This window comes from Colius striatus, unplaced genomic scaffold (assembly GCF_028858725.1).
Source record: "Colius striatus isolate bColStr4 unplaced genomic scaffold, bColStr4.1.hap1 scaffold_40, whole genome shotgun sequence".
NCBI lineage: Eukaryota > Metazoa > Chordata > Aves > Coliiformes > Coliidae > Colius > Colius striatus.
This window is the reverse complement of record NW_026908523.1, coordinates 1,478,220-1,488,411: the sequence shown is the minus strand read 5'-3', so window position 1 is coordinate 1,488,411 and position 10,192 is coordinate 1,478,220. Positions and strand designations below refer to the sequence as shown.

The 10,192-nt window shown below is 62.4% G+C and overlaps 1 long non-coding RNA gene across 1 annotated transcript; it reads right to left on the bottom strand.

The window, feature by feature from the left end:
* Positions 1-3,526: 3,526 nt before the first annotated feature.
* Positions 3,527-7,868, bottom strand: LOC133629391 (uncharacterized). The gene is made up of 4 exons (XR_009821013.1): positions 7,594-7,868; positions 5,804-5,932; positions 4,124-4,236; positions 3,527-3,874 (listed from the first exon to the last, which is right to left on the bottom strand). It is a non-coding gene; the product is annotated as an uncharacterized LOC133629391 (long non-coding RNA).
* Positions 7,869-10,192: the final 2,324 nt, after the last annotated feature.

Here is a 10,192-nt window from a genome sequence, read left to right as displayed (position 1 = left end):
GTCTTCTTTTCAGTTTACCTGAGACTTGTTCTGGAGGGAAATCATCTTAAGGTAAATTGATCCATGGAGGCTCCAGTGTTCTGGAATCTCCTGTGGTAGTCAGCTCATCTTCCACAAAATCTTCTTTCCTGCATGGGTGGGTGCACGCCAGAAATCTCTGCCTGTTAAAAACCAAACAAGCAGCTTTCATTGTAAACAGTGTCAGCAGAAATAAGCGCAGTTCCTTATTAGAAATGGTGCTGATCATAAGCATGGAAAGGTGAAGTGGCCAGTCATTTTTGCTGCCGTTCCCCAGGGCTGTGGGTGCCTCTGGCATGGTGGGACCTGGCCCGTGGCAATGCCAGACTGCTCCTGGCTTAGTGGGAGGAGGAAGATGGGAACTGAGACACAATGGGGCAGGGAGGAGGCAGGGCAGGCACCGACTGAGAGTGGGCTGAGCAACCTCAGGGCCCAGGTTTGTGGTGAGAACCCGGGCTGGGTTCCTATTGCCCTTTGTCGGGACTGGAGACACCAGCAACACCAGCTGCAGCTTGGCAATGTGACCAGCCAGCCTGGACCCTGCTCTCACACACACTCATTGCTCCTGGAGGGCACAGCCAGGTCCCTTTCTGGCCTCTTACCTGAACAGCTCACCCCAGCGTCCATGCTGTGAACACAGTTGTTCTCACCCCATCCGCTGTGTGTACATTGGACAGGGCAGGCTCGGAGCCACGACACTGAATATCAATCAACCAAATGGGGCCAGATCCTGGACCGAAATTTCCGTGCCGAAAAGCTCGAACAGCAGACCCACATCCCAGCTGCTTGCAAACCACTGCAGCATCTTTCAAGTCCCAGTTGACACTACACACAGTTCCCCACTGTCCCTCGTGTTCCACCTCCACTCTCCCAGCGCAGCGGCTGCCGCCATCCACCAGCCTCAACTCTGCAGCCCTGAAACGCCAACACGGGGCTGGTCAGGAGAGCACCGAGCTCCAGACTACAGCTCTGGGGTTCCCCCCTGCCCAGGCAGAGGTAAAGGCACCTGAGGGACAGCCCTCCCCATCCTGGGCTGTCCCTGGGGCAGTCTGGGGGTCCCTTTTCTCCCCAGCTCTGCAAAGGGCTGAGGCTGCCCAGCAGCAGACCTGCTGTACCATTCACAGCCCCACAGCCTGCAGCACATCCCCACTAATTCAACCCCCCCTTTCCCATGTCCCCTCTCTCCTCCCCAGCACAGCAACCCCCGTATGGCCCCGTGCCCCAGCCCCACACCTCCCTCTCCCACCCACACAGGCACAGCATCCACTCCCTTGAGCACCTTCTGCCCCTCGTCCCAGCGGCACCCGTGAAGAAACCGAATTGCCAGAGGTATCCCGATGAGCACGCTGGTGCCCACTGGCCCTGGGCTGTGGGACAAGGGAGCCAGCACTTCCCCTGCACAGCTGCAGCCCGAGGAGCAGCCACAGCACCCGAGGCCACAGGAGTCCCTGCGTGCCCATCCTGAGCCTCCTGCCCCGCGGGCACAGCCCTGCTGCTCCCCACTCCCCGGCACGGCTCCCGCACCCTCGTGGGGCTGCTGCTGATGGGAGGGTGAGATCTCTGAGAGATGCCAACGCAGCTGCAGGAGCCAATCCAAGCAGCAGCACCTTTTGAGATGTGATCAGGAGCTCTCTCCCCTCTGACACAGCTCAGCCCGCCAATGAGCTTCTCCAGTGCCCTTCATGCCCATATATGAGGGACACCACGGTCCCAATGCAGGTGCCATGGCTGCTGCCATGGGGCAGAGTTATGGGCCGAGGCAGGCGCAGAGGGGAAATGGGTCTCCAGGCCCTCAACTGGGAGCACTGGGAGCACTGAGCATCCCCAGGGCTACACTCATCAGAGAACCCACAAGGGCAGTGTCCAGCAGCCCCGAGCTGTGGGGCTGCTCTGGCTCTGTGTCGGGGTGGAAAGGGAACAGCCCCTGCCCTGCTGCAGCCCCTGTGGGACAGCCCTGGGCTGGGGGCAGAGCTGCAGCCCCGGCCTGCAGGAACATCCCTCCTGGAGAGCCTCAGGACAGGGCCCCGGCAGGAGCCGCGCTGGGACACGTCCCCAGCCCGGCAGCAGGAGAGGCCCCAGCGTGTCCCCAACCGTCCCCGTGTCCCCCAGGGGCCGTTGTTCCCTGCAGGCAGATGCATCGGGAGCTGCAGCTGCAGCTGCACAAACCGCAGCCCCCGCGGCCTCGCAGCACTCGCTGCGCTTCCCCCACAGCGCCCGGCCAGGAAGCCTGAGGTTTCCTCCTGGCACCCAGCCCAGGCACAGCCCCACGGGCCCCGACACACCCCCAGCCCCACTGCTCCTGCCGGGGCTGCTCCTTCGGCCTCGCAGAGACGCCAATCGCAGCTCCTGGCCCCTGGGACGGCCTCGCTGCACATGGATGCTCCACACTCAGCCCCACGGCCATGGGGGGCACTGCAGGGATGTCACCTCACACCCATATACAGGCACCCCTGACATATTGTTCCCACTTTCTCACTCCCTTCTGCTGCAGCAACTTCTTCCCCTTCTCCAGTCCGTTCATCACAGAGGCCTTACCTCCATCACTCACTGGCCAGGCCTTGGGCAGCAGCCCGTCCAGCCCAGAGATGACTGGCCTGGCCCTGCCAGATACAGGGGAAGCTCTGGAAACACCTCCTGCTCAACAACAACCTGCAGCTGCTCAATAACTTGGGCAACTTCATCAACAGGTTGTGTGCCAGGCTGGCAGGGGGCTGCTCCTCATGCCCAGGCTGTGCTCTCCTCACACTCTGCTCCCCCCATTTCACAGAGCGAGCGTGTTTGTGTGTAAGTTCTTTGGTGGCATCATCCCTGACACGATCCAGACCCCAGATGACAAGAGGGTCTTGGTCCGTGTCACCCTTGAACTGCACCAGTGCCACCAGCTGCTGGAAAAAGCCCAGTAGATACCCAAAAATCTTGAGGCTGGTCACAAGAGCTTGGGGAGGAGTGGTGATCCCCCAGCGTGGTGATCAATGGCACAGAGTCGAGTTGGAGGCCTGTGGCCAGTGGAGTTCCACAGGGATGGGTTCTGGGGCCAGTCTTGTTCAACAGCTTCATCAACCACCTGGATGAGGGGACAGAGGGACCCTCAGCAAGTTCCCTGCTGGCACCAAACTGGGAGCACTGGCTGATTCCCCAGAGGCTGTGCTGCCATGCAGCAGGATCTCAATCAGCTGGAGAGTTGGGCAGAGAGGAACCTCCTGAGGTTCAACAGGGACAAGGGCAGAGTCCAGCAGCTGGGGAGGAACAACCCCCTGCACCAGGACAGGCTGGGGGTGACCTGCTGGAGAGGGAGCCCTGGCCCAGGCTGCACAGGGAGGGTGTGGAGGCTCCTTCCTTGGAGCTCTTCAAGACCCACCTGGACACTGTTCCCCTGTCACCCGATCTAGGTGGGACCTGCTTCTGCAGGGGAGTTGGGCTGGATGATCTCTACAGGTCCCTTCCAACCCCACCATGCCGTGATTCTCTGATACTCGTTAAATTACAGACGGTCTCATTAGCTACAAAATACATCTTTATTAAAACCAGAAACAGACTTGAACCCACAGAGGGGATGGAAGAACACAGAACCAGGCAGAAAAGAGGGCAGTGAGGAAAAGGCAGACACAGAAGAAGAGTGAAGCCTGGAAGGGAAACAAACACACAGCAAAAGCCCCAGCAGTGGCGAGACTGAGGTCTGGGCCCAAGAGGTCACGTGCTCGATGTTCTTGGTGCAAGCACAGAATGGAGCTGGATGCCTGAGCCGTGAGCAGGAGCTGCAGGCCCCAGCAGAGGCGACAGATGCTGCGCTGGTTCTCCACTGGGCCGTTCCTGGAGCACACCCCCAAGGCCATGAAGCCCCCGAGCAGCAGGTAGCCTGCGGGAGAGCAGAAGCATGGGGCAGGCAGCGCCCGGCCGGCTCAGCCGGGCTGACAGGAGCTGCTGAGCTGCACCCGCAGCGCTGCAGGGAAACCTGACGCCGGAGCCCACGTCTCTCAGAGCACCAGGGCAGCGGCTGCGGCAGCCACGGGGGCAGGAAGCCCCGGCTGCTCCGGCAGCACCTTGCAGCTCCAGGAGGAGACACACGCAGTGCAGAAACAGCCAGTCCAAAGGGCTCGGTGCCTACCTAGGAGGTACTGCCAGTAGGCTGCACATCTCCTGCAGGATCTTGAAGATCAGCTGCCGCAGGCTCTGTGAGAAACACCACCCTCGGAACAGCAACAAGGACCCGGCACTTTCCTGGCAGAGGAGATGGCAAGTTGAGGACAGGCAGTGGGCAGCCGTGGCTACCTGCCTCCAGCTGCTGAGCCCTTGCCCTGCAGAGCCAACGGGCACTGCCCACGCAGCCCTCCTTGTCCCCAGCTCACAGGGTGAAGGAGGTGACACCTGCTCAGCCTGTCCCCACAGAACAACAACCACAGGCCAAGGAAGTAAAGCAGGAACAGCTTAGCGTCAAAGCCTGGACACAGAGTGTGACCAGGCAGAGAGGAACCCCGGCATGGCTGGACAGGCCACATGGCCAGAGGGACAGGGAAGGGACAGAACCTGCCACAAGTGCCCCAGATTCCCCTGCTTTCTATCCCGTGGGCAAACACAGGCTTCTGTGAAAAGCTGCTGCAAGTATCCCCTGTGGGCTTTAGGAGGAGCTTCCATTTAAACATAAGGAACATATTTCCCTGTTAATGTGAGGGAGCCCTGGCCCAGGCTGCCCAGGGAGGGTGTGGAGGCTTCTTCTCAGCAGGTTTCTAAACCCACCTGCACACATTCCTGTGCCACTGACCAAGCAGAACCTGCCTTAGCAGGGGGTTGGGCTGAAGGATCTCTAAAGGTTCCTGACAAGCCCCATCATTCTGTGACTCTGTGGGGGGCAGCCAGGCCCTGCCTCCAGCTGCCACAGTCACGGCTGGACACGGCCTTCTCTGCAGAGCCCCACACAGCCCAACACAGCCACATCACTTCACAGGCATCACACAGTCACAGCATCATTTCAGCTGGGAGAGACCTTTCAGCTCCTGGAGTGCAGCCTCTGTCCCAGCCCCATCACCCACCAGCCCATTGCCCTCCATGCAACACCCACCCGGCTCTGAAACCCCTCCAGGGACGGTGACTCCAGCAGCTCCCTGGGCACCTGTTCCAAGGCCTACCAGCCCTATCAGCAAAGAAATTCCTCCTCACATCCAGCCTGAACCGCCCCTGGCACAACTTGAGGCTGTTTCCTCTTCCTCTATTGCTTGTTATCAGGGAGAATAGACTGACCCCCACCTCGCTGCAGCTTCCTTTCAGGTAGATGTAGAGAGTGAGAAGGTCTCCCCTGAGCCTTCTTTTCTCCAGGCTAAACAGCCCCAGTCCCCCCAGCCCTTCCTCATCTGAGACGTGCTCCAATTCCTTTCCTAGCTTGGTAGCTGCTTCTGGATCCTCTCCAGCACCTCCATGTCCTTCTTGTAGAGAGAGACCCTGAGCTGAGCACAGTATTGGAGGTGCAGCCTCTCCAAAGCCAAGCCCAGGGCAACGATCAGCTCCTTGCTCCTGCTGACAACATTGTTCCTGATCCAGGCCAGGATGCCCTTGGCCTTCTTGCCCACCCTGGATGACTGAATGCATCCAGCTGGGAAGCTGAAGCTCATTAGTGATGCTTCAGCAGCAGGATTTGGGTTAAAATTGGGCTTTCTGGGAAGAATGAAGCATTTCTTACAGCAGCCACAGCCCTGCTCTCTGTGCCCTTGCCCATTCACACCAGCTGCCCAACGGGAGCCAGAAACACAATAAAGGATGAAAAGGAAACAATCTCTTTGGGGATGGGTCTCACCTGTTTTCATTTCTTTTTCCTTCTTGGACATCTTGCCTGTCTCTTCCGTGACCTTGGCATCTCCCTTCTCACACAGGCAGAGAACCGAGGCGCCGGCGCTGGCCGCTTCCACCACCGCCCACAGGGCCCCTGAAACACAAACACAGAGCACGTCAACAACCAGCAACCTGCAGGATCTGGCTGTCTCCTAAAAGAGGACAAGGCTCTCAACTCAGCTCATGAAGAGAAAGAGGCTGGGCACAGTCAGACACCCCACTGGAATGGGGCTTGGAGAAGGTTTTCACAGCTCCAGCTGGAACACTGCACAGGGACTCACAAAGTTCACCCCCAGATGTTTCCAAACCCTCCTGGCTTCTCCTCTTTCTGTGAGCACCTTGGTTTTTGCAAGAGGCTGGTTTGGGAAGTGCCTCTGCTGGGGGCTGTTTCTGTGACTGATGGTGTGTGGTTTAGGGGAAGGGGATGGCTCTGAGCAGGAGGGTGCTGACAACACCCAGTGCGAGCCCAAAGCCTTGCACCTACCCAACAAATCACCAACACAACTCCTTTTGTCACCTTCCTGCCTGCCACAAGCATTCACAAGGGAGGATTAGACTTGCAAGTACAGATAAAACCCCAATGGAGGGAGTTCAGAGGGACACACAGAGGTGAGGGCAGGACACGTTCAACCACACCCAGTGGGAAGAGGAGCTGAGAGCTGTGCCCACCACATGAACCCAAGGAGCAGACAGCACTGACCAAGAGCCCCCTCCCACTGATGGCCCTCACAGGGCTTCCTGCTGGGAATTCAAAGCCCTTTATACTACTTTAAAACACCTGACTCAGATGAGAACATGTGGGGCAACCAACTGTTCACCACAGCTCTGTGTTTGCTTCTCCCAAACGTGCTCACACACCCGCGAGGGAGAAGCAGCAGCAGAGAGACTGAGCCAAAGTGGCAACCTTCCACCCCAAAAAGAACCCAGGCCAGAGGAGCCACCCCACAGCCCCGTGGCTCCCTCCTGAGCTGCAGCCACCGTCCCCTCCAGAGAGGTGGCTTCAGCAGCAATGCTCAAGTCAGCTGCTGGAGAGAGGGACCCGGCACTACCGATGCGATTCCAGGGGGGCTCCAGGAGCCCTTTGAGCTGTTGTCACCCCTCTCTGGGGCTGAACTTCCCTCCCCCTCCCCCGCCATGGGACCGCATCAAGCAGCGTTTAAACACAACAGCACGAAGGAAATAACGCGGGGCGGGGGAAGAGCGGGACACAAAGTGTTTGCGGTGAGCGAAGCGTGTCCCAGGCCGCTGCCAGCGCCGGGGCCGCCTCCCCCGGGACTCCCCGCCGCAGAACGGGGCCCAGCCCGGTCGTTCCCGGCTGCCCGGGGCTCGTCCCGCTCCGCCGCGGCTGCCCGGCTGCAGCGGGAGGCGGCGGCGGGGAAGCGGGAGCGGGTCAAACCCCGAACAGAAGAGCGGAGCGGGGCAGCGCCGGGGCGGGCCGCGGGCGGCAGCCCCCGCCGGGCCCGGGCCCCGCTCCCGCTTTCCCCCGCGGCACGGAGGGACGGCGCGGCCCCGCCTCCCCCCGCCCCGCTCCGCGCCGCCGCCGGGGCCCGAGGAGCCGCCGCGGAGCCGCGTTCGGCCGCCTCCCCCCCACCGGCGCCCGCGGGCGGCTCTCGGGCTCCCGGGGCCTCGCCGCCCGCCCCGGGCCCGCCGCCGCCTCCGCCCGGCCCCGCCTCACCGGACACCCCCGGCCCGCCGCGGAGCCCCCTCCCCGCCGCCCTCCCGCCGCCCCCCGGCCCGCCCGCGGCCCGCGCTCACCGCCGGCCACGCGCCCCCCATCCTGCGCTCGCTCGCCGCCCGGCGCTCAGCCGTGGGGAGCTCGGCCGCCTCCTCCTCGCCCGACACGGCCGGAGCCGCCTCCGCCGGGACCCCCGGGAGCAGCCGCCGGCGCCGCCCCCGCGCTGAGAGACCCCCGGCAGCGCGAGCGGCGGCGCGGGCTCCGCGCGGGGCACGCTGGGACTACGACTCCCGGCAGGCACCGCGGCTGCCGCCGGCGGCTTTGCGCGACAGCGAGGCGCGGGCGCTGACGGGAAATGGAGTCCGCGGGGCGGCCGCGGGGAAGCGGCGCCTGTCCCGCGGCTGCCGCTGCTCCCGCTCCCGCCCCGCAGCATCATCACCTCTGGGCACAGGCGTAAGAATCGCCCGAGGGTGGCGGCTGGAAGGGCCGTCACTAAAAAGAGTCACAGAACGGTGGCAGTTGGAAGCGACCCCTAAAGCTCATCCAGCCCAACCCCCATCTCAGGCGGGTCCCACCTAGATCAGGTCACACAGGAGCGTGTCCAGCTGGGCTTGGAAACCTGCCGAGAAGGAGCCTCCGCAGCCTCCCTGGGCAGCCCGGGCCAGGGCTCCCTCACCTCAGCAGGGAAATAGCTTTTGCTCATGTTTCAATGGGACATTTTGTGTTGCAGCTTCTTTCCATCAGCCCTTGTCCTGTCACTGGATACAACAGAACAAAAGTGCTGCCCCAGCCCCCTGACACCCACCACTGACATATTTGTCAGTATTAATGAGAACCCCCTGCAGTCTCCTCTTTCCTAAACAGCCCCAGGGCCCGCAGCCTTTCCTCCTCACACACATGTTCCATCCCCTCAGCATCTCAGTAGCCCTGTGTTGCCTCTCTCCAGCCCTTCCCTGTCTCTCGAGCTGGGGACTCTGCCCTTACTCCTGGTGACCCTCAGCAAGTTCCTCTCTGCCCAACTCTCAGCCTGTCCAGCTCTCACTGACTGGCAGCACAGACTCTGGGGAGTCAGCCAGTGCTCCCAGTTTGGTGCCATCAGGGAGCTCACTGAGGGTCCCTCTGTCCCCGCATGGGGTGCCTGTATGTGGGTGTGAGGTGACATCCCTGCAGTGCCCCCCATGGCCGTGGGGCTGAGTGTGGAGCATCCATGTGCAGCGAGGCCGTCCCAGGGGCCAGGAGCTGCGATTGGCGTCTCTGCGAGGCCGAAGGAGCAGCCCTGGCAGGAGCAGTGGGGCTGGGGGTGTGTCGGGGCCCCGCGGGGCTGTGCCTGGGCTGGGTGCCAGGAGGAAACCTCAGGCTTCCTGGCCAGGCGCTGTGGGGGAAGCACAGCGAGTGCTGCGAGGCCGCGGGGGCTGCGGTTTGTGCAGCTGCAGCTGCAGCTCCCGATGCATCTGCCTGCAGGGAACAACGGCCCCTGGGGCACACGGGGACGGTTGGGGACACGCTGGGGCCTCTCCTGCTGCCGGGCTGGGGACGTGTCCCAGCGCGGCTCCTGCCGGGGCCCTGTCCTGAGGCTCTCCAGGAGGGATGTTCCTGCAGGCCGGGGCTGCAGCTCTGCCCCCAGCCCAGGGCTGTCCCACAGGGGCTGCAGCAGGGCAGGGGCTGTTCCCTTTCCACCCCGACACAGAGCCAGTGCAGCCCCACAGCTCGGGGCTGCTGGACACTGCCCTTGTGGGTTCTCTGATGAGTGTAGCCCTGGGGATGCTCAGTGCTCCCAGTGCTCCCAGTTGAGGACCTGGAGACCCATTTCCCCTCTGCGCCTGCCTCAGCCCATAACTCTGCCCCATGGCAGCAGCCGTGGCACCTGCATTGGGACCGTGGTGTCCCTCATATATGGGCATGAAGGGCACTGGAGAAGCTCATTGGCGGGCTGAGCTGTGTCAGAGGGGAGAGAGCTCCTGATCTCATCTCAAAAGGTGCTGCTGCTTGGATTGGCTCCTGCAGCTGCGTTGGCATCTCTCAGAGATCTCACCCTCCCATCAGCAGCAGCCCCACGAGGGTGCGGGAGCCGTGCCGGGGAGTGGGGAGCAGCAGGGCTGTGCCCGCGGGGCAGGAGGCTCAGGATGGGCACGCAGGGACTCCTGTGGCCTCGGGTGCTGTGGCTGCTCCTCGGGCTGCAGCTGTGCAGGGGTAAGTGCTGGCTCCCTTGTCCCACAGCCAGGGCCAGTGGGCACCAGCGTACTCATCGGGATACCTCTGGCAATTCGGTTTCTTCACGGGTGCCGCTGGGACGAGGGGCAGAAGGTGCTCAAGGGAGTGGATGCTGTGCCTGTGTGGGTGGGAGAGGGAGGTGTGGGGCTGGGGCACGGGGCCATACGGGGGTTGCTGTGCTGGGGAGGAGAGAGGGGACATGGGAAAGGGGGGGTTGAATTAGTGGGGATGTGCTGCAGGCTGTGGGGCTGTGAATGGTACAGCAGGTCTGCTGCTGGGCAGCCTCAGCCCTTTGCAGAGCTGGGGAGAAAAGGGACCCCCAGACTGCCCCAGGGACAGCCCAGGATGGGGAGGGCTGTCCCTCAGGTGCCTTTACCTCTGCCTGGGCAAGGGGGACCTCAGAGCTGTAGTCTGGAGCTCAGTGCTCTCCTGACCAGCCCCGTGTTGGCGTTTCAGGGGCTGCAGAGT